Source organism: Ambystoma mexicanum, chromosome 6p (assembly GCF_040938575.1).
Source record: "Ambystoma mexicanum isolate Mex_15411 chromosome 6p, UKY_AmexF1_1, whole genome shotgun sequence".
NCBI lineage: Eukaryota > Metazoa > Chordata > Amphibia > Caudata > Ambystomatidae > Ambystoma > Ambystoma mexicanum.
This window is the reverse complement of record NC_090935.1, coordinates 1,177,782,994-1,177,807,382: the sequence shown is the minus strand read 5'-3', so window position 1 is coordinate 1,177,807,382 and position 24,389 is coordinate 1,177,782,994. Positions and strand designations below refer to the sequence as shown.

The 24,389-nt window shown below is 54.0% G+C and overlaps 1 long non-coding RNA gene across 3 annotated transcripts in view; it reads right to left on the bottom strand.

The window, feature by feature from the left end:
* The window catches only part of LOC138510288 (uncharacterized), a 279,524-nt gene that overhangs the window by 207,890 nt on the left and 47,245 nt on the right, over positions 1 to 24,389 (bottom strand). For 2 of the 3 annotated variants that reach the window (XR_011280358.1, XR_011280359.1), the window contains exon 2: positions 446 to 552. This is a non-coding gene — a long non-coding RNA (uncharacterized lncRNA). Of the gene's footprint in view, positions 1 to 445; positions 553 to 12,108; positions 12,310 to 24,389 lie in introns of all 3 variants that reach the window. The other variant, XR_011280360.1, reaches the window with a different exon arrangement.

Below are 24,389 nucleotides of genomic sequence, written 5' to 3'. Positions count from 1 at the left end.
TAGAAAAGTCATTTTTGTAAAACTAAACTGCCATAAGGTGTACATGTCCTGGAAAGTTAGTGCTCAACATAGGAGGGCAGTGGCGGAGACAGTGTGGAGCAGTACTACTGCATTCTTCTGTGTTAATTATTCAAACTTTCCTAGACATTGTTCTTTCAATAGGGGTGGGTATTTGTAGTTCTTTCCATTTAGTTATTGCATTTGGTCTGTTTAAATAAATGATGTATATTGTATTGACCCTTGATTGGACATTCTGTTATTTTGGACAGCTATACTTTGCTGTTTAGGGCGGCCATACTCTTGGGAGTGTAGCCTTCGTTGGGTCAGGTTTCAACAAAAGGCGAAGGTGATACATCTCTTAACTTTGCCTGTTTTAGCTTTATGTTGTTCAAAGAGCCACGCAGAGAACCCAAGCTACTGTAGTGTCATAAGAAACAGTTTTTACCTGGTAGGGAGTCTGAAGCCCACGTTTGTTCCCAGTTTCTAGTCTGTCTGCATTAAGGTGGATCCAGGCACTTTCTTGATTGTCCCCATGTCAGCTGCCTTGTCTATCTGGAATTGGGAGATGAGATTGCAACATTACAAAACATCACCCAACACCACATGATGGCTACCAATCGAAAACGCACCTACGCTATGTTACTGGGTTCGCTGAACTGATGCAGCCAACAGCAATTCACAGTTCTCTTGCTCTTCTCCCGCTCAGTCCTACTAACAAACCCCATCACCCTTCTTGCTTTACAGATCTGCCAAAGTGCCAAGAGACCACACAGGTGGCAACAGTGTGTGGTTCAAGAACCTTTAACATAGCATAACATAACAGCCATCTCACAGAGCAAGAGCTGCAATACATTTAATGAGGCAGTATGAGCACTTCTCAAAAAGGCTGCAAAACCTCATTGTTATGGTACACATACTTCTTAAAGTTGGCCTGCTTTCATTGGGATTGTAATTAGGCATATTTCTATATTAGCGCCCAATATGTTATATAGTCATGGCTAGCCTTGTTGTAATTTTGCACTGTTGTACTATTGCTGTTTGAGTTGCTACATTTGTCACCTCACAGCCCTCCTGAGATTATAGCCTGCCCTCGGCCTTATGCTATATGTTATAGGCATTAAGCATATTTCAACAGCATTAGTACAAAGTTGTATGTCAGTTTTGGGTGTCAGAGCTTTGCAAACAGACCACCTATGAACTCATGGGGTTATAAAGGTGATCATTGGTATGCTAGTTTGTGTCATGAGAAGCTCAGCCATAGTTCAGTGCACTCAAATTCATGCATAGGATTCCCCCCCACTGTTCTTATGAGGACTGGTGTAAATCTGAACCTCCTTGTGATGCGACTTGGTACAAAACACATCTGGAGCCACAGCACAATTCTATATCTGCCTTGAACATGCAGCTTTAGTCCAGCTCTGCCCCTCAAATGCACAAAAGTCCTGGACCTCTGATGCGCTGCTCACAACCATGGACCGGGAGCGTTCTGTGCACACAATTCTGATCCATCACTCCTCCCGCCAAAAACCACTTTTGCAGTGCCCCCTGAATAATGATCCTCGCACATTTTGTGCAGCATATATGGCCCCTTTAACCTACGTCCATCAATCTGCAGTTGTTCAAAACCTGTTTGCTGATGATCCTCAGAGGTACACTTGACATCTCAGCCCCCACAAGCATACATACCCATACAGACCCGAACCCCCACCCCACCCTACAGACTAACAAGCATACACCATGCGTACATACCCATACAGAACCAAACCCTCGAACCCCACCCCAGCATACAGACTAACAAGCATACACCATGCATACATATCCATACAGACCCAAACCCCCAACCCAGCATACAGACTAATAAGCAAACACCATGCATACATATCCATACAGACCTGAACCCCCCTACCCCACCCCAGCATATAGACAACATGCACTCCATTAGGAAAGTCTTTGTTGCTGGCGGGCCTGACAAAACAGCATGGCGGCCCGCAACTGGCCCACAGGCCATAAGTTGTGCACCTGTGGTTTACAACCTCCTCCCCTGGATCTTTGATGTACTCCTACCCCATGGCTACAGTATCGAACATAATGACCTCAGAGGAAAACTGGAGGTGGGGCAGAAGTCATCCGTAAGATGAATTGGCCTTGTATGGTAATGCCAACCCCCCACACAACTCCTTTGAATCCTTTTCGTGACGTTTCCCTATAGCAAAAAATGACTCATTCCACCATATTTAGAGTCCACCTCAATGGAGTGGTAACATCATTGATGACCTTGCTAACTTTCTCTCCTCTGCAACAGTTTCCTATTCTAATAATATCCTTCTCTGAGGTTTCAACATCCCTGAGTCCCAAACAGCAAAACACCTATATGACTCCCTATTCTCTCTGACCAACTCCACAAACCTTAAACAGACCGCACTCTCCCCCATGCATTTCAAAGTTCACAATATCAAACTGGTCTTCACCTCCTGCACAATTCTTTCATGCTGTAACCCCCTCTCCCTCGACTGGACAGACCAGGCTGCAATTTCCCTTCTTATATCACACACAAGACTTCACCACAAAGGCCAGGCCAAATGCCCTGTTATTCAGCACTGCCCCTTCAAAAATGTCCTGCTGGACATGCTAAAGGCAATGTTTACAACATTCTCCACCACAGGGAATGTTTCTGCTCTTCTGAATACATTTAACCCCTTTTCCAAAGAACTAGTCTAGTTGCATCAAAGTCAAAGACTCTGCACCCTGGTACACACCCAGCTTGCCAAAAACGAACGGTCTATCAGAACCCTTGAAAAGCTGTGGTTCAAGAACCGCAGCCGAGATGATCTCTCATCCTTCAAATCCCTGAGTCAAAGTGCAAACACATAATCACTGAGGCTAAGTTGACTTACTGCACTTGCAATAATGAAGCAGCCTCTAACAGGAACAATGCCTTATTTGGAGTAGTCAAGCACTGTTCCAAGCCCATACCTTTCCCTGAGGCGCTGGTGTCACAAGAGCGATACACAAAATCCAACATCGGACCAGGTGGAACATTGAACTTGGGACAAAGGCCAATAGGCAGGATACACGAAAACGTCCAGGTGACTTTTTATTATTTCAAATATGTTTTAGAAACCTTCTGATTTAGCTAAAGCTGGCCCCCAACCATTGCTACGTAGCCCTCGTGTGATGATTGTCCCTATTGGGAGCTAATGTGCTGCCTATCTAGGGGTAGGGGATAGACAGTGTCTTTAAACTTGACACAAGTAAAAAATACAATGCCAAAATAAGGAAACATGCTCTCCCCTCTCATCATGTAGGCTTTGCCCTTAATGTAAATACACAATTGTGTTTCACAGTATGAACAGATCCAGTACCCTTCCCCTAAACCCATTCACAAAATAAAACTCATCCAGTCTTTGCCAAAATGCCAGTAAACCATGCCATGCACTTGTCAGAAAATGTAATGCTCCAATGACCACTCGGCCCAAGCCTCACAAACAAACATTCACACAGACACCCATACACAAACCTGCAGCCACATACACACATTCACACACCACCTACACACTCTCTCACACACATTTGTACATGTTCACCCACCAGTCACATACCCATACAGCTTCTCTGTCACTCTCATGAGCCTCCAGAACATTTACATCCATTCTTATTCATACATGCACTCACACCTGTGTGCACCATTCACAGTGCATTCATTCAAATGCATGCACTTACATAGCAAAAACTTACACAGAAACCCTGTCACGTGCATAAATCCATGCATTCATACATATCTACAATCCTCAAATTCATGCATACACACAGACAGAAATGTGTTTTTTCTTGCCCTTTCCCCTCCAGACTGGACACTAAGCTGCCTCCTCCGCTTCAGCTGTTCCCTAGGACTCCATCTCGCAGGCTCTATTCAGGCAGGAAGCAGAGAGAGAGCTTTCTGGTTCCTCACATGTCCTGAGGAACTGGAGAACAGCCATTGCTGCTCAGATGAGACATTGACATCTGTAATTGGCCACACAACACTGCTGAGTGGACATTTTCAGATTTTGGGTGGGCCTTTTCCTCTCCTTTAAACTATCTATGGCTCTAGTGAGTGTGCTAATCTCTATCCACTCATTCCATCACAGCAGCCTTCATGCACGTATATGGCACCTTATGTTTGTGCCATCTCTCCTGTGCAGCCAGTATGCAGATTGTTACCTTTTAAAAACAGTCTACAAATTCGATACACTTATGTGCGATGGAAGCTAACAAGATAAACCCAGAATATTGTGCATTGAGTCTTCTGCCTCAGTTGTAAACATTGCTCATTTCACCCATCAATCTGGTTGACAAGCGAAAGTTATGGATGCTTTGGCCCTCTAGATTAAAAGGAGGGAATCAATGAGGGAAATGGCTGCCTTCTTGCTCCTGGACATTGTCTTCATGGTTTTTATGCAAACTTCAACAAGTGACCAACTGTTGTCTGACTCTAGGTGAGGGACTTTATCAACACAGTGCCTCAAATTGTACACATATGTTTTATGAACATAGGAAAAAGCCAGCTTTAGCATGTGCCATCTAGTACTCTCCAGAACGCATGTTAATATTTCCCTGCTGTCCTGTGCATAGTACATCATGTTAGCGTGATCGATCCTGCTACAAATAATGCTTTACATAAAGCTCTGCTCCTTGAAGCTAGGTTTGTGGTGTATCAAATAACTGGACAACGCTTTTAGCATTTTGTTATTTACCAATAAAAGAAAAACTCAATAATGTAGTAACTACAGGTGCATGAGAAAACCCAGCTTTATTCCAATACAGACGCCCGTTTGGAGAACATACACAAGATAATCTCAAAATGGCTCTGAGCTGGGAGGAAATCCGCCGAAAATTCGCGCTATTACCGCCGGCGGGAAATCCGCCGGCAGTAAGAGCGCGGAAATTCCACATTGAGCCCAATGGGGAATGGGGCATTCCCGAATGGGCTCAGTGGGGAATGGGGAATTCCATTACCGCCAAACCCATGATCCAGCGCTAATAGCGCGGGGGGGTTTGGCGGTAGGGCTTATACCGCCGGCGGTAATACCACCAGCATTACCGCCCAACTCGTGATGAGGCCCTCTGTCTGGATTTACTAAGAGAATGGCAGATGTACTATCTAAGTATGGCTGGAAGAAATGACCATTGTTCAGATCACGTGGTAGAGGAACACCGTGCGGAGCTCAATTTCATATATGTTGGGGTGTTCTGTTGTCTTAACGTGTGGGTGCTTGCTCGTGATACCCACTGGGTGCTGTAAATTCCCTTGTTACGGGATCAGTTGGCATAGTAGCTATTTGCACCTGGCATTCAAGCATATATATGTTTCTCATGCTACCAATTGAAACTAATTAACCTTATGGATTGCATGCTGTGTGCTCTGGGGAACGTTATCTGTTGTGGTTTCAGCTTCTAAGCTAAACTTCCTTTTGAACACTGAGCTCAGTGCTTGGGGCTACTATATGAGCTTCATGAGGTCTGGAAACTGTGTGTTAAGAAATTTTATGTCAGGATGCAATATTTCAGTGTTGAGGCCTTCCAGGGCTTGGTCCGATTAATAGTATTACTTCTGAGCTTTCTCCTCCATGTTGTTTTCCTCATGTCTTGCATGGTAGTATTCTTCATGTATGCGTGTGAGTGCTCTTCGTCTCTACAGAAGAAGCATCACTGTGGAAAGACTCATCTCGAACTTACTCCCCACACTAAACACTCCGACAACCTGGACCCGGAGACCTTGGTTGATGAATATAATAAAATCACGTCCACTTCACTGGATTTAATCGCTCCATTCAAACTCAGACCAAGCAAGCCCAAAAAGCATCTGAACAAATGGTACACACCATTCCTCAAAAATCTAAGACAGCAAAAAAGAAATTGTGAAGCCACTTGGAAAAACACCCTTCAGTACCTAATAAACTTAAACTAACCAAACTAGCAGCCCTCTACTAAAAAGAAATTTACCTTGCTAAACGATCTTCCTTTGACTCCCGCATAGCCCAAGCAAAATCGAACATGAAGGAACTATTCTCTATCCTGAAAGAAGTAGAAACCCCTCTTGCACCACCAGATACCTGTACTAAAGATCAAAACTGGTGTTCAGAAATTCAAAAGGCTTTAGCCAACAAGATTACTACGCTACAAAATAAAATTTCATGCAAAAAAGCCTCCCTGAATGACCCTCCCACCTCTAAACCACCTGAGAAGTCCACTTCAAGGGAAACTACCTGCTTTAATTTCGCTAAAGTTACCACACTTGAAGTAGAAAAAATCATCCTGTCGCTAAAACCATCTAACTGTCAGGGTGATCTGTGCCCTCCACAGCTCATTAAAGATGCGGCCCGTGACCTCTCCCCTTTCATCACAAAATTAATTAATGCCTCCTTCTCCACTGGTTCTATCCCCACCAACCTAAAACAATCCTGGGTATTGCCACTACTAAAAAAGCCCACACTTGAACCAGCCACGCCCACAAACTATAGGCCCATAACAACTGTGCCATTTCTTCTAAAAATATTGGATAAGGTTGCATACGTGCAAATACAGAAGTATCTGGAAGAACACCACTTACTCGGAGCTAGGCAATCAGGCTTCCGTCCCCAACATGGGACCGAGACTGCCCTCATTGACCTTAAAGCCCAGATCGACAAGCTTAGAGATAATGGCCAAGCCGCCTTACTCCTCCTCCTAGACCTTTCCGCAGCATTTCACCTAGTCGACCACTCTGTCTTATGCACTCACTTACATACATCAGCCCACTTTTCTGTTGAGGCTATTACATGGATTAGATCATTCCTCAAAGGCAGAAATATGAGGGTCTTTTCACCTACAGCTGCAGCAGACCCCATTCCCATCACCTGTGGCGTGCCACAGGGCTCCTGTGTCTCCCCCACCTTGTACAATATATTTACCAAGACCTTTTTCGATGATTTGGATAATCTCGGTATCACCTACACTAACTACGCGGATGATACCCAGATCCTCCTTCCGCTTTCTGGAGATTATGGAAAGGATTCGGCCTTGGTGAATAGAGTGTACATCATCATCCAGGCATGGATGGCCACACATGGACTATGCCTGAATGATGATAAAACTGAACTCATAATTCTAGGTACTACTTCCAGTCTGAAGAAACTGGGCTCTGCCTATTGCTCCTTTATGATCGATGGCGATAGTATTAATGTGGGACAAGAGGTCAAAACCTTAGGTTTTACCTGGACTCCACCTTCTCCTTCCTCAAACATGTGAAATCTCTAGCCTCTTCCACGGCCTACACCTGTAAATTGATCCGTGCAGCAAAACCTTTCCTGTCTGACACCAGCTGTTTGACCCTTGCCAGGGCCCTCATACTATCCCGCTTGGACTACTGTAACGCTCTCCATCTTGGGTCCTCCAAAGCCATCACTAGCAAACTCCAAACTCTCCAGAACAACGCTCTTAGAGCGGCACTGGGCATCTCGAGAAGAGAGCATATTACAGTATATCGTCAACAGAACAATTGGCTTACCGTCAAAGACAAAATCCTCCTAAAAACTGCCTCACTTAACTCACAAATCCCTCAATAATGCTGCCCCCATCTATCTTATCGATAGATTCCATAGACAGACCTCCCTGAGACCAACAAGAACAGTATATAAAGACTGCCTTTCTGTCCCCAATTTTAAACGATCTACCATAGGGGGCAACAGTTTCCCAGTCAAAGCAGCAAAACTGTGGAACTCTTTACCACCACCCCTCAGAATGGACTTGCACTATCAGAACTTCCGATCTAGGTCATTTTATGGTTGAAAACATAGGCCTCCGATCATAGCCAGCTGCCTAGTCTATCAGACTCATGTTTACTGTACCCATTGATGCCTACTTGCACATATGTACATATTCCTGCTATTACTGTATGCTATATATTTTGTTTTTATGTTGTAACCAAGCTTCGCAATCTCATGTAAATGCTGCGCACTGTTACCCGAGGGTATGACGGAGCATTACAAATAATAAAACAAATAAACAAACATGTGAGTGTTTTTCATGTCTACTGTGTTTCACCATGTAATTATTCCCTTGCAGTGTGTGCAGAAGCTTCCTACTTATGCAATGCAACCTAGCTGTTGTCCTACTTGTGTCACACAATCAATTCAACTTTTAATGGTAGCTACATGGCACTTAGTGTTTGGCTAACAGCTTATTGAGACTTTCTCAGCTTATACTTTTGTTCATGATTGGGAACAAGCGGATTTGGAACAGGTGGGGCCAGTTGGGGTGTGGCCAGTACTTGTGTAACTCACCTCCATTACCCCACTCCCCGCTCTGGTCCATTTATTGACCACACTTACATGTTGCCCCATCTTCTCATATCCATATTTAGGTATTCATGTATTGCACACACCCCTCAAGCTGCCTCCTGTTTCTATGTACTCTTCTGGCACACATGTCATGAAGCAGCACTCCTCATCTCCTTCACAATCAACCCAGTATTTGGTATAGTTTTCAGGGTTGAGAGGGGTCTCAAACATAGTTCCTGGAGGTCCCATTGGTCTTTCTGATAACGTGGGTTATATGTGGTTCATCTGTTTGAGTGCATATGCAATCTTTACCCAGTATTACTGTCATCATGTGCTGCTCTACAACATTTCCCCCAGTTTTTATTACATTTTCAATATTGATAACATGATTTCGATTAGTATTTTAAACATGTTACCTAGCCTAGGATGCACCTATCAGATCGGAGCTGTAAACCAGTGCTCTTTCTCAGTTTTACTAGTTACCTGGAGCATTTTCATGTGCACATTTTGCAGGGACATTGTTGCATCTGTCAAGCTCCCAATATGCTCATCGTGTGCAGAGAGAAAAATGTGCAGCAGCTGGAGCCAATTATTGCGCACATCCCTCCCTCCATGGAAGTGAGGAGATCAAGAACATACCTGTTCTGGAGAGTCATCAATATGGTAGCTCTCAGCTCCTCCTTAATTGCATTGAGCCGCTTCTTGTGGCATATATGGCTTGCAATAACTCCCATCTAGTTATTTGCAACCACTTGGCATTCAAAGCCGTTTGCAAACCAGGGGCAAGAAGCGATGACTAGAATATAGATGCCTTGCTAAATAGTCTGTGTTCAAATGGGATAGCATCCAGTTTGTCATTGGATGCTTTCGAAAAAGAATTGTCTTTTTGTGTGTTGTGATCTTTTCTCTTTCTCATCACTTTTTAAAATGCAGTAGTCTACTAGTTGCACCACATCACCTTGAGGCACCACAAGTGCTAGTGCATGTAACACTGCAAGTGGTCAGATGCCACCCCAATTTGGTGGGAGCTTCATATAGTTCCGTGAACCACAGGCCCAATAGTGGTCCATCAATGCTGCCATGCCTACTTTCATGCCTGGCAATTCCATGATGAGTTTATATCATACATTGATCCCCATCTGCATTGTGTCATTGTTTCTGAAACACAGAGATGGGTTTTCCATCTATTTCTTTTATGTGTACTGGAGCTTCTTCATCCTCACCCATGTCAACAGTCTGGCATTTTGTTTCCATTCTTCTAGGCCCTTTTCATAAGTATTTTCTAAAGGATACCACAAAAAACATATAAGCGACCTTTGCTCCACATCCCATGATCCCTTCTCCCCAGCCCCTTGATGTAAACACCTCTTCTGCTATGTATAACTGTGGTCTGTCCCAACAAAATTGTATCTCCTTCCATTGATGATCAGTACATTTCAACAACGGGTGTCGTTTACTGTTACATCGCCTCTTTGTGGCACTGAAAATGTATATTTCATCACTTTGTTTACCATTGTCTTTTCTTTTATAATTATCTACATGAAGGGAATCTGCTTTTTTGTCCCTCATTTTATAGAAACCGAACTTCCTTGGACTTGTCCCCTTTTTTTGCATAATGAAATATGAGTTAAGCAGTGTGCCATGTTTACTGGTATTTCCTTGATCACAAAAAATCCAGAGACACTCAAAGAGTACTGAAGGAGTGAGCACACAAAACCGTTTTCATCCGATTTCTCCCACCCCACCCCACCTTAGTCATGTGCCTATACCAAAGGTTGCCCGTTTTTTGGGTGTAGCTCCCAAAGTGTTGTCACAGGAGATATTTGTTATTACTCACGTCCCTCCTGACTTATGCAATGTTTTCTCTCATGCTAACAGTTACATTGGGAGCAATATCACACAAGAAAACATACTGCTATCGTCTAGGCACAATAAAAATAACAAAGAGAAAAGAATAAAAATCTGATCGTAATACTAAACAAGTCCATCTTCTCCAAATATCTCCTTCTCTTAACATATTGTGATATGAGGACCCAGGTTCCCTTGCTGCAGAGAAATACATAGTTCAATAGGGTGACGTCACACCTGGCATTGCTGATCAGCTCTAGTTCTCGTCTTCGTCTGTGATCTGGTCACCTCTATTTGTTTTCCTTCTGGCTCCTCTTTGTCTGACAAGGGGCAGTGCATACAACATTTTTGACATCACCTATATGCACCCACACTTTATTTCCGTGCACTTTTACTGCAGTCGGGGTTGCATGCTGGACAGTAAATAGGCCTTTAAAACATGGCTTTTGCCACTTGCAAAGAAAGTTTGTCACATAGACTAGATCAACAGGAAACAAGTGCATGCAGGTAGTACAGCATTTACATCTACAATCTGTGTTGTTGTTGCTTCTTGGCCCCCTGCTGATCTGTCAAGAAATACATTTCAGACATTTAGTCATGGCAGTTAAATAATCATGCATTTCCTTTCCTAACACTGTCACAGAACGCTCTGCATCTAATACAGCATGTGTGGAAGAAGCAATTGGAATGTGCATCCTTTTGCCCATTGCTATTTGTATATATATGGGGCGCGAGGTGTTGGTCTGAGCCTGACTGATTGTGTAGGGCAAAAAGAGTGAGGGGAAGACAGTGCAATCAATTTGTGTGTAGAGTATCTTTTACTTTTACAACGTGTTCCTTTAAGAGGCTGCTGTGGCGTTCTACAACACTTTTGGCTTGTGGGGGGTAAGCAGAACAAAGCTTGTGCTTGATGTCAAGCAGGGATGTTATTTCAGAAAATAGCTTATTGACAAAGTGTGGTCCATTATCTGACCGCAGCACTTCTCACACTCCCCATCGTGGTAATAACTCACGTTTAAGGAACTTAGCCGCCGACTTGGCATCTGCATGTGTATATGGTCCTGCTTCAATCCACAGTGAAAACGTGCACACCACCACTATTATATATTGGTATACATTACAAATTTGGAATATATCAACATAGTCAATGTGCATACAGCAAAATGGGCCTGTAGGAGGGGGTATTGTTCCTCTCACCATTCTCAAGGTATGCCCAGCAGAATGTTGCTGGCACGTGGCACAATTGACAATACAATTAACTACATGCTTATGCAGGTTGGGACTGAACCACTCTTTAGAAATATCTGCTGACACATACTCACGTGTGGTGACTGCTGGGTAGTGTAGCTGTTCTAAAGCTACTGTAAGCAATTGGAGGGTCATTACAGGCTTCCCTGTGCTATTTTGTCTCCACAACAGGTCTGAGTGGGATAATGAATATCTCTGCTTTATCTGAAAATCCTGCTCCATCTGTGGGTCATGTCCCTGCAGTTCCACTAATTGTGTAAATGGTTATGCATTTATAACCTATTATTTTCATGTTGATCGTACATTTGTGTGTGGCAATTGCAATTTCTGCCACCTGTGGGAAATATGCTGCCCTTTTCACTTCTGCTTTGCTGCTTCGTTACCACAGGAAATCAGGTCTGTGCCCCTGTTTTGAGCTGAGCACTTCACCATGGCTGCCACTGTGGGATATGCCAGTGCATCTAGCTTCTTCCTCGTAATGGGGCATGCTCTATTGGTGTGCCGTCTGCATGCTGGAAGTCCCTCCTTCTCGAATGTGACAGTACTGAATGTACTGTACACTAACGTAGGCGGTTTCAGAATATATAATCACTACCTGGTTCTCGTGCTCTTCAAATGCTAATATCATCGCTACTAACTTATCTGCCTGTGTGGAAAAATGTTCTGGTGATCTGATGCATGATACAATCTCAACCTCATCACCCATTATCCTTACCGCTTTTTCTCCCAAATGCCTCAATCCTCTGCTCTGATCCATCAATGAAGAACCATCAATGAAAACGACTTCTCCCAATCTAGCTGGGTTTCATAAACTGGGGTACATTGTCATGTATGTATATATGTAGAACAGTCATGAATTCACTTGTCTTCTACTGCAGGTCCAGTAATAAATCTTGCAGAATTCCCTCTGCCACATCTAATAATTTGAAAATTGGTAAATAAATCACAAATTACTAAACACTAATCATTTAAACATAGCAAAACAGCAGCACCAATATGCCAAAAAGCAGCTAAAAAATCATCACACATACTTGCCATTCATGGTGCAACATTCAAACACAACTCATCATACCGTGACATACATCCAAAATGCTAAAAGACAAGAAAACCATACTAGAAACACATGGGGAAAAGGAATTCATAACTGTTCCCCAAAATAACAAACATTATTATTGTGTTCACAAACAATAGAATCAATTAACAACCATCTATTAACAGGTTGAATCATTAAAGGAGAAGTACAAAGATCGCATCTCTGTAAAATGTATCTCGACCGGTTTCGACGTGTAGTGGTGGTTAACACAACGTCTTCCTCAGGAGGTGGATGTTACCATTCTGTAAAAAAGCACACAAAAGCATGGCTGTAAACTAATACATAAAGGACCTAATTTGTTGCCGACTGTATACCAAGTAAAATTAAAAAGAAGGAAAGGCTGCTGAAAGCGGCCTCAATTGTTTAAAAAACACCAGTTGAGTGCCATATATGCCCCAATAAGAAAAAACACATAGGGATCCAAATCTAACAGCTGTGTATCCCAGAGCCAAAGGGTGAGTGACTCCCATAAAAGAACTGTGCAAAGTGGCAAAGAACCTCAGAACCATATTGCATCTGAAACAAATAAATATATATATATGTATATATATATATTACATGGCCACGGTAGTGGCCATGTAGTTATGGTTAAGTTGCTGTTTCCATAGGAAGAGCACTTTTTGGGCGGCTTATTACTTCGCTCTCCCTGGACAAATCCTCACCAAACTTTGCAAAAAAAGTATTTGGGTCACTCTGAATTTTTTTGCAAAGTCTGGTGAGGATTCGTCCAGGGGGGGGGGCAAAGTTATAGGGGGGGTCTCAAAACTTTTTTTTTTTCCCATAGACATAATGCTCATGCCTACAGCCCAAACCCCTGGATTGATTTACACCAAATGTGCGGCAGGGGCGGCGGCTTGGTCCCGAAAGCGTGCTTTGCTTGATTTGGTGTAAATCCGTCCAGTAGTTTTTAAGAAAATGACAAAAATGTAAGTGAAAAAAATTAGTGATATCTGTGTTCGCTTCACAGGACGGTGATTGGGCAAGCAGCTTGCGTGATGTCCACGGACATCTGACGTGCTCTCTCATTGGATGGGGTGAAAGCGTGCAGTGCGTCTGGCTTCAGAGACGCCCGCAATCTTTGTTCCTCGCAAGAGAGGCTTTGTATCCCGCCTGCACAGTAAGTCCCCCACCCCCGCTCATGCCTGTGTCTGTCTCCTGTTCCTCCCACCCCCCCGCTCATGCCCCGTTTGTCCTTCTTGTCACCCCCACTCATGCTCCGTGTCTTCCCTTTTCCTCCAGCCCCCCGCTCACGCCATCAGCACACGGTGGCCAGCGGAGGGCCGAGGAGCCGGATCTGCCGCCTGCACACAAACGCTGTGTGTCTTTCTCCCTCCCGCCCACCCCCCGCTCATGTCCGTGTGTCTTTCTCCCTCCCGCCCCCCGCTCATGCCCCCCTCGTGACCCGCTCATGCCCCGCTCGTCTCTGCCACCCGCCCACCCCTGCTTATGCCCCGTGTGTCTCTCCCACCCCCCCCGTGTGTCTCTCCCATCCCCCGCTCATGTCCGTGTGTCTCTCCCTCCCGCCCACCCCCCGCTCATGTCCGTGTGTCGCTCCCCTAACGCCCACCCCCCGCTAATGTCTGTGTGTCTCTCCCCACCCGCGGCCCCCGCTCATGACCCCGTGTGTCTCTTTCCCTCCCCCCCACCCCCGCTCATGCCCCGTGTGTCTCTCTCCCCTTCCCCCCACCCCTGCTCATGCCCCGTGTGTCTCTCCCCCTCGCGCCCCCCCATGTCCCGTGTGTCTCTCCCCCTCCCCCCCACTCATGCCCAGTGTGTCTCTCTCCCCTTCCCCCCACCCTCCGCTCATGCCCCGTGTGTCTCGCTCCCTCCCGCCACCCCCGCTCATGCCCGTGTGTCTCTCTCCCTCGCACCCCACCCCCGCTCATGCCCCGTGTGTCTCTCCCCCTCCCGCCCACCCCCCGCTCATGCCCGTGTGTCTCTCCCCCTCCCGCCCACCCCCCGCTCATGCCCCGTGTGTCTCTCTCCCTTCCCTCCAACCCTGCTTATGCCCTGTGTCTCTCTCCCCTTCCCCCCAGCCCCCCGCTCATGCCTCGTGCGTCTTTCTCCCTACGCCCCACCCCCACTCTTGCCCCATGTGTCTCTCTCCCTACCCCCCACCCCTGCTCTTGCCCTGTGTGTCTTTCCCCCTCCCGTCCACCCCTGCTCTTGCCCCGTGTCTCTTTCCCCCTCCCGCCCACCCCCGCTCTTGCCCTGTTTCTCTTTCCCCCTCCCACCCACCTCCGCTCTTGCCCCGTGTCTCTTTCCACCTCCCGCCCACCCCCGCTCTTGCCCCGTGTCTCTTTCCCCCTCCCGCCCACCCCAGCTCTTGTCCCCTCCCGCCCACCCCGCTCTTGCCCCGTGTCTCTTTCCCCCTCCCGCCCACCCCCGCTCTTGCCCCGTGTCTTTCCCCCTCCCGCCCACCCCTGTTCTTGCCCCGTGTCTCTTTCCCCCTCCCGCCCACCCCCGCTCTTGATCCGTGTCTCTTTCCCCCTCCCGCCCACCCCCGCTCTTGCCCCGTGTCTCTTTCCCCCTCCCGCCCACCCCCGCTCTTGTCCCGTGTCTTTCCCCCTCCCGCCCACCCCCGCTCTTGCCCCTTGTGTCTCTCCCCCTACCGCCCACCCCCCGCTCATGTCCCGTGTGTCTCTCCCCAACCCGCTCATGCCCCGTGTGTCTCTCTCCCTCCCCCCACCCCCGCTCATGCCCCGTGTGTCTCCCTCCCCCCACCCCCCGCTCATGCCCCGTGTGTCTCTCTCCCTCCCCCCACCCCCCGCTCATGTCCGTGTGTCTCTCTCCCTCCCCCCACCCCCGCTCATGCCCCGTGTGTCTCTCTCCCTCCCCCCACCCCCCGCTCATGCCCCGTGTGTCTCTCTCCCTCCCCCCACCCCCCGCTCATGCCCCATGTGTCTCTCTCCCCTTCCCCCCACCCCCCGCTCATGCCCTGTGTGTCTCTCTCCCTCCCGCCCACCCCCCGCTCATGCCCCGTGTGTCTCTCTCCCTTCCCTCCAACCCTGCTCATGCCCTGTGTCTCTCTCCCCTTCCCCCCACCCCCCCGCTCATGCCTCGTGTGTCTTTCTCCCTACGCCCCACCCCCGCTCTTGCCCCATGTGTCTCTCTCCCTACCCCCCACCCCCGCTCTTGCCCTGTGTGTCTTTCCCCCTCCCGTCCATCCCTGCTCTTGCCCTGTGTGTCTTTCCCCCTCCCGTCCACCCCTGCTCTTGCCCCGTGTCACTTTCCCCCTCCCGCCCACCCCCGCTCTTGCCCTGTTTCTCTTTCCCCCTCCCACCCACCTCCGCTCTTGCCCCGTGTCTCTTTCCACCTCCCGCCCACCCCCGCTCTTGCCCCGTGTCTCTTTCCCCCTCCCGCCCACCCCAGCTCTTGTCCCCTCCCGCCCACCCCGCTCTTGCCCCGTGTCTCTTTTCCCCTCCCGCCCACCCCGCTCTTGCCCCGTGTCTCTTTCCCCCTCCCGCCCACCCCCGCTCTTGCCCCGTGTCTTTCCCCCTCCCGCCCACCCCTGCTCTTGCCCCGTGTCTCTTTCCCCCTCCCGCCCACCCCCGCTCTTGATCCGTGTCTCTTTCCCCCTCCCGCCCACCCCCACTCTTGCCCCGTGTCTCTTTCCCCCTCCCGCCCACCCCCGCTCTTGTCCCGTGTCTTTCCCCCTCCCGCCCACCCCCGCTCTTGCCCCTTGTGTCTCTCCCCCTACCGCCCACCCCCCGCTCATGTCCCGTGTGTCTCTCCCCAACCCGCTCATGCCCCGTGTGTCTCTCTCCCTCCCCCCACCCCCGCTCATGCCCCGTGTGTCTCTCTCCCTCGCCCCACCCCCCGCTCATGTCCGTGTGTCTCTCTCCCTCCCCCCACCCCCCGCTCATGCCCCGTGTGTCTCTCTCCCTCCCCCCACCCCCCGCTCATGCCCCATGTGTCTCTCTCCCCTTCCCCCCACCCCCCGCTCATGCCCTGTGTGTCTCTCTCCCTCCCCCCCACCCCCGCTCATGCCCTGTGTGTCTCTCTCCCTCCCCCACCCCCCGCTCATGCCCGTGTGTCTCTCTCCCTCCCCCCACCCCGCTCATGCCCCGTGTGTCTCTCTCCCCTTCCCCCACCCCCCACTCATGCCCCGTGTCTTGCTTCTGCTCCCCCCGCTCATGCCCCGTGTCTGTCTCCTGTTCTCCCCACCCCCCGCTCATGCCCCGTATCTGTCTCCTGTTCCCCTCATGTGCCGTGTCTGTCTCCTGTTGCCCCCCACGCCTCCCGCTCATGCCCCGTGTCTGTCTCCTGTTCTCCCCACTCCACGCTCATGCCCCGTGTCTCTCTCCTGTTGCCCCCACCCCCCCGCTCATGCCCCGTGTCTGTCTCCTGTTGCGCCCTACCCCCCCGCTCATGCCCCGTGTCTGTGTCCTGTTCCCCCCAACCCCCGCTCATGCCCCATGTCTATCTCCTGTTCCCCCCACCTGCTCATGCCCCGTGTCTCTCTTGTTGCCCCCACCCCCCGCTCATGCCCCGTGTCTGTCTCCTGTTATCCCCACCCCCGCTCATGCCCCGTGTGTGTCTCTCTCCCTCCCCTACACCCCTGCTCATGCCCCGTGTCTCTCTCCCCTTCCCCCCCACCCCCGCTCATGCCTTGTTTGTCTTTCTCCCTGCCCCCCACCCCTGCTCTTGCCCCATGTGTCTCTCCCTACCCCCCACCCCCGCTCTTGCCCTGTGTGTCTTTCCCCCTCCCACCCACCTCCGCTCTTGCCCAGTGTCTCTTTCCTGCTCTTGCCCCCTCCTGCCCACCCCCGCTCTTGCCCCGTGTCTCTTTCCCCCTCCCGCCCACCCCCGCTCTTGCCCCCTCCCGCCCACCCCCGCTCTTGCCCCGTGTCTTTCCCCCTCCCGCCCACCCCCGCTCTTGCCCCGTGTCTCTTTCCCCCTCCCGCCCACCCCCGCTCTTGCCCCGTGTCTTTCCCCCTCCCGCCCACCCCCGCTCTTGCCCCGTGTCTTTCCCCCTCCCGCCCACCCCCGCTCTTGCCCCGTGTCTTTAACCCTCCCGCCCACCCCCGCTCTTGCCCCGTGTGTCTATCCCCCTCCCGCCCACCCCCCGCTCATGTCCCGTGTGTCTCTCCCCCTCCCGCTCATGCCCCGTGTGTCTCTCTCCCCCCCCCCACAGCCCCGCTCATGCCCCGTGTGTCTCTCCCTCCCCCCACCCCCCACTCATGCCCCATGTGTCTCTCTCCCCTTCCCCCCACCCCCCGCTCATGCCCTGTATCTCTCTTCCTCCCCCCCCACCCCCGATCATGCCATGTGTCTCTCTCCCTCCTGCCCACCCCCACTCATGCCCCGTGTGTCTCTCTCCCTCCTGCCCACCCCCCGCTCATGCCCTGTGTGTGTCTCTCCCTCCCCCACCCCCCGCTAATGCCCTGTGTGTGACTCTCCCTCCCCCCACCCCCGCTCATGCCCCGTGTGTCTCTCTCCCCTTCCCCCACCCCCCGCTCATGCCCCGTGTCTGTCTTCTGCTCCCCCCGCTCATGCCCCGTGTCTGTCTCCTGTTCTCCCCACCCCCCGCTCATGCCCCGTATCTGTCTCCTGTTCCCCTCATGTGCCGTGTCTGTCTCCTGTTGCCCGCCACGCACCCCGCTCATGCCCCGTGTCCATCGCCTGTTCTCCCCACTCCACGCTCATGCCCCGTGTCTCTCTCCTGTTGCCCCCACCCCCCCACTCATGCCCCGTGTCTGTCTCCTGTTGCTCCTGTTGCCCCCCCACCCCCCCGCTCATGCCCCGTGTCTGCGTCCTGTTCCCCCCCACCCCCCGCTCATGCCCCGTGTCTGTCTCCTGTTCCCCCCACCCGCTCATGCCCCGTGTCTGTCTCCTGTTCCCCCCACCCGCTCATGCCCCGTGTCTCTCTCTTGTTGCCCCCCACCCCCCGCTCATGCCCCGTGTCTGTCTCCTGTTCTCCCCACCCCCCACTCATGCCCCGTGTCTGTCTCCTGTTCCTCCCATCCCCCGCTCATGCCCTGTGACTGTCTCCTGTTGCCCCCCACCCCCATGCTCATGCCCCGTGTCTGTTCTCCCCACCCCCTGCTCATGCCCTGTGTCTGTCTCCTGTTCCCCCCACCCCTTGCTCATGCCCCGTGTCTGTCTCCTGTTCCTCCCACCCCCCGCTCATGCCCCGTGTCTGTCTCCTGTTGCCCCCCACCCCCCGCTCATGCCTCGTGTCTGTCTCCTGTTCTCCCCACCCCCGCTCATGCTCCGTGTCTGTCTCTTGTTCCCCCCCACCCCCCGCTCATGCTCCGTGTCTGTCTCCTGTTGCCCCCCGCTTATGCTCCGTGTCTGTCTCCTGTTACCCCCCACCCCCTGCTCATGCCCCGTGTCTGTCTCCTGTTGCCCCCCACCCCCTGCTCATGCCCCGTGTCTGTCTCCTGTTTCCCCCCACCCCCTTGCTCATGCCCCGTGTCTGTCTCTGTTGTTCCCCCACCCCCCGCTAATGCCCCGTGTCTGTCTCCTGTTCCCCCATCCCCTGCTCATGCCCCATGTCTCTCTCCTGTTGCCCCCCACCCCCCGCACGTTGCCCTGTGTCTGTCTCCTGTACCCCCCCACCCCCCGCTCATGCCCCGTGTCTGTCTCCTATTGCTCCCCCGCTCATGCCCCGTGTCTGTCTCCTGTTCTCCCCACCCGCTCAAGCCCGTGTCCCTCTCCTGTTGCCCCCCACCCCCTGCTCATGCCCCGTGTCTGTCTCCTGTACCCCCCCACCCCCTGCTCATGCCCCGTGTGTCTCTCTCCCTCCCCCCACCCCCTGCTCATGCCCCATGTGTCTCTCCCCTTCCCCTACCCCCCGCTCATGCCCCGTGTGTCTCTCTCCCTCCCCCCCACCCCCTGCTCATGCCCCATGTGTCTCTCTCTCTCCCGCCCACCCCCCCTCATGACCCGCGTGTCTCTCTCCCTACCCCCCACCCCCGCTCTTGCCCCATGTGTCTCTCTCCCTAACCCCCCACCCCCGCTCTTGCCCCATGTGTCTTTCCCCCTCCCGTCCACCCCTGCTCTTGCCCCGTGTCTCTTTCCCCCTCCCGCCCACCCCCGCTCTTGCCCCGTTTCTCTTTCCCCCTCCCACCCACCTCCGCTCTTGCCCCGTGTCTCTTTCCACCTCCCGCCCACCCCCGCTCTTGCCCCGTGTCTCTTGCCCCCTCCCGCCCACCCCTGCTCTTGCCCCCTCCCGCCCACCCCCGCTCTTGCCCCCTCCCGCCCACCCCCGCTCTTGCCCCGTGTCTTTCACCCTCCCGCCCACCCCCGCTCTTGCCCCATGTCTCTTTCCCCCTCCCGCCCACCCCCGCTCTTGCCCCGTGTGTCTCTCCCCCTCCCGCCCACCCCGCGCTCATGTCCCGTGTGTCTCTCCCCCTCCCGCTCATGCCCAGTGGGTCTCTCGCCCCCCCCACCCCCCGCTCATGTCCCGTGTGTCTCTCTCCCTCCCCCCACCCCCTGCTCATGCCCCGTGTGTCTCTCTCCCTCCCCCCACCCCCTGCTCATGCCCCGTGTGTCTCTCTCCCTCCCCCCACCCCCTGCTCATGCCCCGTGTGTCTCTCTCCCTCCCCCCACCCCCCGCTCATGCCCTGTGTCTCTTTCCCTCCCCCCCACCCCCGCTCATGCCCCGTGTGTCTCTCTCCCGCCCACCCCCACTCATGCCCCGTGTGTCTCTCCCTCCCACCACCCCCCGCTCATGCCCCGTGTCTGTCTTCTGCTCCCCCCGCTCATGCCCCGTGTCTGTCTCCTGTTCTCCCCACCCCCCGCTCATGCCCCGTGTCTGTCTCCTGTTGCCCCCCACGCCCCCCGCTCATGCCCCGTGTCCATCTCCTGTTCTCCCCACTCCACGCTCATGCCCCGTGTCTCTCTCTTGTTGCCCCCACCCCCCTGCTCATGCCCCGTGTCTGTCTCCTGTTATCCCCACCCCTGCTCATGCCCCGTGTGTGTCTCTCTCCCTCCCCTACACCCCTGCTCATGCCCTGTGTCTCTCTCCCCTTCCCCCCACCCCCGCTCATGCCTCGTGTGTCTTTCTCCCTACCCCCCACCCCCGCTCTTGCCCCATGTGTCTCTCTCCCTAGCCCCCCACCCCCGCTCTTGCCCCATGTGTCTCTCCCTACCCCCCACCCCCGCTCTTGGCCTGTGTGTCTTTCCCCCTCCCGCCCACCCCTACTCTTGCCCCGTGTCTCTTTCCCCCTCCCGCCCACCCCCGCTCTTGCCCTGTGTCTCTTTCCCCCTCCCACCCACCTCCGCTCTTGCCCCGTGTCTCTTTCCCCCTCCCACCCACCCCCGCTCTTGCCCCGTGTCTGTCTTCTGCTCCCCCCGCTCATGCCCCGTGTCTGTCTCCTGTTCTCCCCACCCCCTGCTCATGCCCTGTATCTGTCTCCTGTTCCCCTCATGTGCCGTGTCTGTCTCCTGTTGCCCCCCACGCCCCCCGCTCATGCCCCGTGTCCATCGCCTGTTCTCCCCACTCCACGCTCATGCCCCGTGTCTCTCTCCTGTTGCCCCCACCCCCCTGCTCATGCCCCGTGTCTGTCTCCTGTTGCCCCCCACCCCCCGCTTATGCCCCGTGTCTGTGTCCTGTTCCCCCACCCCCCGCTCATGCCCCGTGTCTCTCTCCTGTTGCCCCCCCGCTCATGCCCCGTGTCTGTCTCCTGTTCCCCCCACCTGCTCATGCCCCGTGTCTCTCTCTTGTTGCCCCGACCCCCCGCTCATGCCCCGTGTCTGTCTCCTGTTATCCCCACCCCTGCTCATGCCCCGTGTGTGTCTCTCTCCCTCCCCTACACCCCTGCTCATGCCCTGTGTCTCTCTCCCCTTCCCCCCACCCCCGCTCATGCCTCGTGTGTCTTTCTCCCTACCCCCCACCCCCGCTCTTGCCCCATGTGTCTCTCTCCCTAGCCCCCCACCCCCGCTCTTGCCCCATGTGTCTCTCCCTACCCCCCACCCCCGCTCTTGGCCCGTGTGTCTTTCCCCCTCCCGCCCACACTTACTCTTGCCCCGTGTCTCTTTCCCCCTCCCGCCCACCCCCGCTCTTGCCCTGTGTCTCTTTCCCCCTCCCACCCACCTCCGCTCTTGCCCCGTGTCTCTTTCCCCCTCCCGCCCACCCCTGCTCTTGCCCCCTCCCGCCCACCCCCGCTCTTGCCCCGTGTCTCTTTCCCCCTCCCGCCCACCCCCGCTCTTGCCCCGTGCCTTACCCCCTCCCGTTCACCCCCGCTCTTGCCCCGTGTCTTTCCCCCTCCCGCCTACCCCCGCTCTTGCCCCGTGTCTCTTTCCCCCTCCCGCCCACCCCCGCTCTTGCCCCGTGTCTCTTTCCCCCTCCCGCCCAGCCCCGCTCTTGCCCCGTGTCTCTTTCCCCCTCCCGCCCACCCCCGCTCTTGCCCCGTGTCTTTCCCCCTCCCACCCACCCCCGCTCTTGCCCCGTGTCTTTCCCCCTCCCGCCCACCCCCGCTCTTGCCCCGTGTGTCTATCCCCCTCCCGCCCACCCCCGCTCTTGCCCCGTGTGTCTATCCCCCTCCCGCCCACCCCCGCTCATGTCTCGTGTGTCTCTCCCCCCCGCTCATGCCCCGTGTGTCTCTCTCCCCTTCCCCCCCACCCCCCGCTCATGCCCTGTATGTCTCTCTTCCTCCCTCCCACCCCCCACTCATGCCCCGTGTGTCTCTCTCCCTCCTGCCCACCCCCCACTCATGCCCTGTGTGTCTCTCTCCCTCCCCCACCCCCTGCTGATGCCCTGTGTGTCTCTCTCCCTCCCCCCACCCCCGCTCATGCCCTGTGTGTCTCTCTCCCCTTCCCCCACCCCCCGCTCATGCCCCGTGTCTGTCTTCTGCTCCCCCCGCTCATGCCCCGTGTCTGTCTCCTGTTCTCCCCACCCCCGGCTCATGCCCCGTATCTGTCTCCTGTTCCCCTCATGTGCCGTGTCTGTCTCCTGTTGCCCCCCACGCCCTGTGTCTTTCTCCTGTTCTCCCTACTCCGCGCTCATGCCCTGTGTCTCTCTCCTGTTGCCCCCACCCCCCCACTCATGCCCCGTGTCTGTCTACTGTTGCCCCCCACCCCCCTGCTCATGCCCCGTGTCTGTGTCCTGTTCCCCCCACCCCCCGCTCATGCCCCGTATCTATCTCCTGTTGCCCCCAACCCCTGCTCATGCCCTGTGTCTGTCTCCTGTTCCCCCCACCCCCCGCTCATGCCCCGTATCTATCTCCTGTTGCCCCCCAACCCCTGCTCATGCCCTGTGTCTGTCTCCTGTTCCCCCCACCCGCTCATGCCCCGTGTCTGTCTCCTGTTCCACCCACCCGCTCATGCCCCGTGTCTCTCTTGTTTCCCCCCACCCTCCGCTCATGCCCCGTGTCTGTCTCCTGTTCTCCCCACCCCCCACTCATGCCCCGTGTCTATCTCATGTTCCTCCCATCCCCCGCTCATGCCCTGTGTCTGTCTCCTGTTGCCCCCCAGCCCCCTGCTCATGCCCCGTGTCTGTTCTCCCCACCCCCTGCCCCGTGTCTGTCTCCTGTTCCCCCCACCCCTTGCTCATGCCCCGTGTCTGTCTCCTGTTCCTCCCACCCCCCGCTCAAGCCCGTGTCTCTCCTGTTGCCCCCCAGCCCCCGCTCATGCCCCGTGTCTCTCCTGTTGCCCCCACCCCCCGCTCATGCCCCGTGTCTGTCTCCTGTTGCCCCAAACCCCCCGCTCATGCCCCGTGTCTCTCCTGTTGCCCCCACCCCCCGCTCATGCCCCGTGTCGGTCTCCTGTTGCCCCCCACCCCCTGCTCATGCCCCGTGTCTGTCTCTGTTGTTCCCCCACCCCCCGCTAATGCCCCGTGTCTGTCTCCTGTTCCCCCATCCCCTGCTCATGCCCCATGTCTCTCTCCTGTTGCCCCCCACCCCCGCTCATGCCCCATGTCTCTCTCCTGTTGCCCCCCACCCCCCGCACATTGCCCCGTGTCTGTCTCCTGTACCCCCCCCAGCCCCCACTCATGCCCCTTGTCTGTCTCCTGTACCCCCCCACCCCCTGCTCATTCCCCGTGTCTGTCTCCTGTTGCTCCCCCGCTCATGCCCCGTGTCTGTCTCCTGTTCCCCCACCCGCTCATGCCCGTGTCTCTCTCCTGTTGCCCCCCATCCCCTGCTCATGCCCCGTGTCTGTCTCCTGTACCCCCCACCCCCTGCTCATGCCCCGTGTCTGTCTCCTGTACCCCCCCACCCCCTGCTCATGCCCCGTGTGTCTCTCTCCCTCCCCCCACCCCCCGCTCATGCCCCATGTGTCTCTCCGCTTCCCCCTACCCCCCGCTCATGCCCCGTGTGTCTCTCTCCCTCCCGCCCACCCCCCCTCATGCCCCGCGTGTCTCTCTCCCTCCCGCCCACCCCCCGCTCATGCCCCGTGTGTCTCTCTCCCTCCCCCCACCCTCGCTCATGCCCCGTGTCTGTCTTCTGTTCCCCCCGCTCATACCCCGTGTCTGTCTCCTGTTGCTCCCCACGCCCCCCGCTCATGCCCCATGTCTGTCTCCTGTTCTCCCCACCCCCCGCTCATGCCCGTGTCTGTCTCCTATTCCCCCCACACACTCATGCCCCGTGTCTCTCTCTTGTTGCCCCCCACCCCCGCTCATGCTGTCGGAATTGAAACAATATTATGCCTCCTATCGCAACAATTGTATGTGTATTGACCTACGCCAAGTTGTCTAAACATCATATGCGAACAAACTCCACGGCAAGGTCTTGACCTTAGAGAAAGTCATGTAAGTCGCCATCTTGGATTAAGCCGCCATTTTAGGTTCTCTTGTTATATGGAAGTCACCCTGAACATCAAAATGGAGGCCGAATGACATTCTGAGTAAGATTCTGGTCGTTGTGACCTCCGTATACATGAACAATTAATATGCCTGCAGGCCACTTGTCGGGGTCACGAACTGAGACCTTGTCCTACTGTTGACCTATGTGTAAATG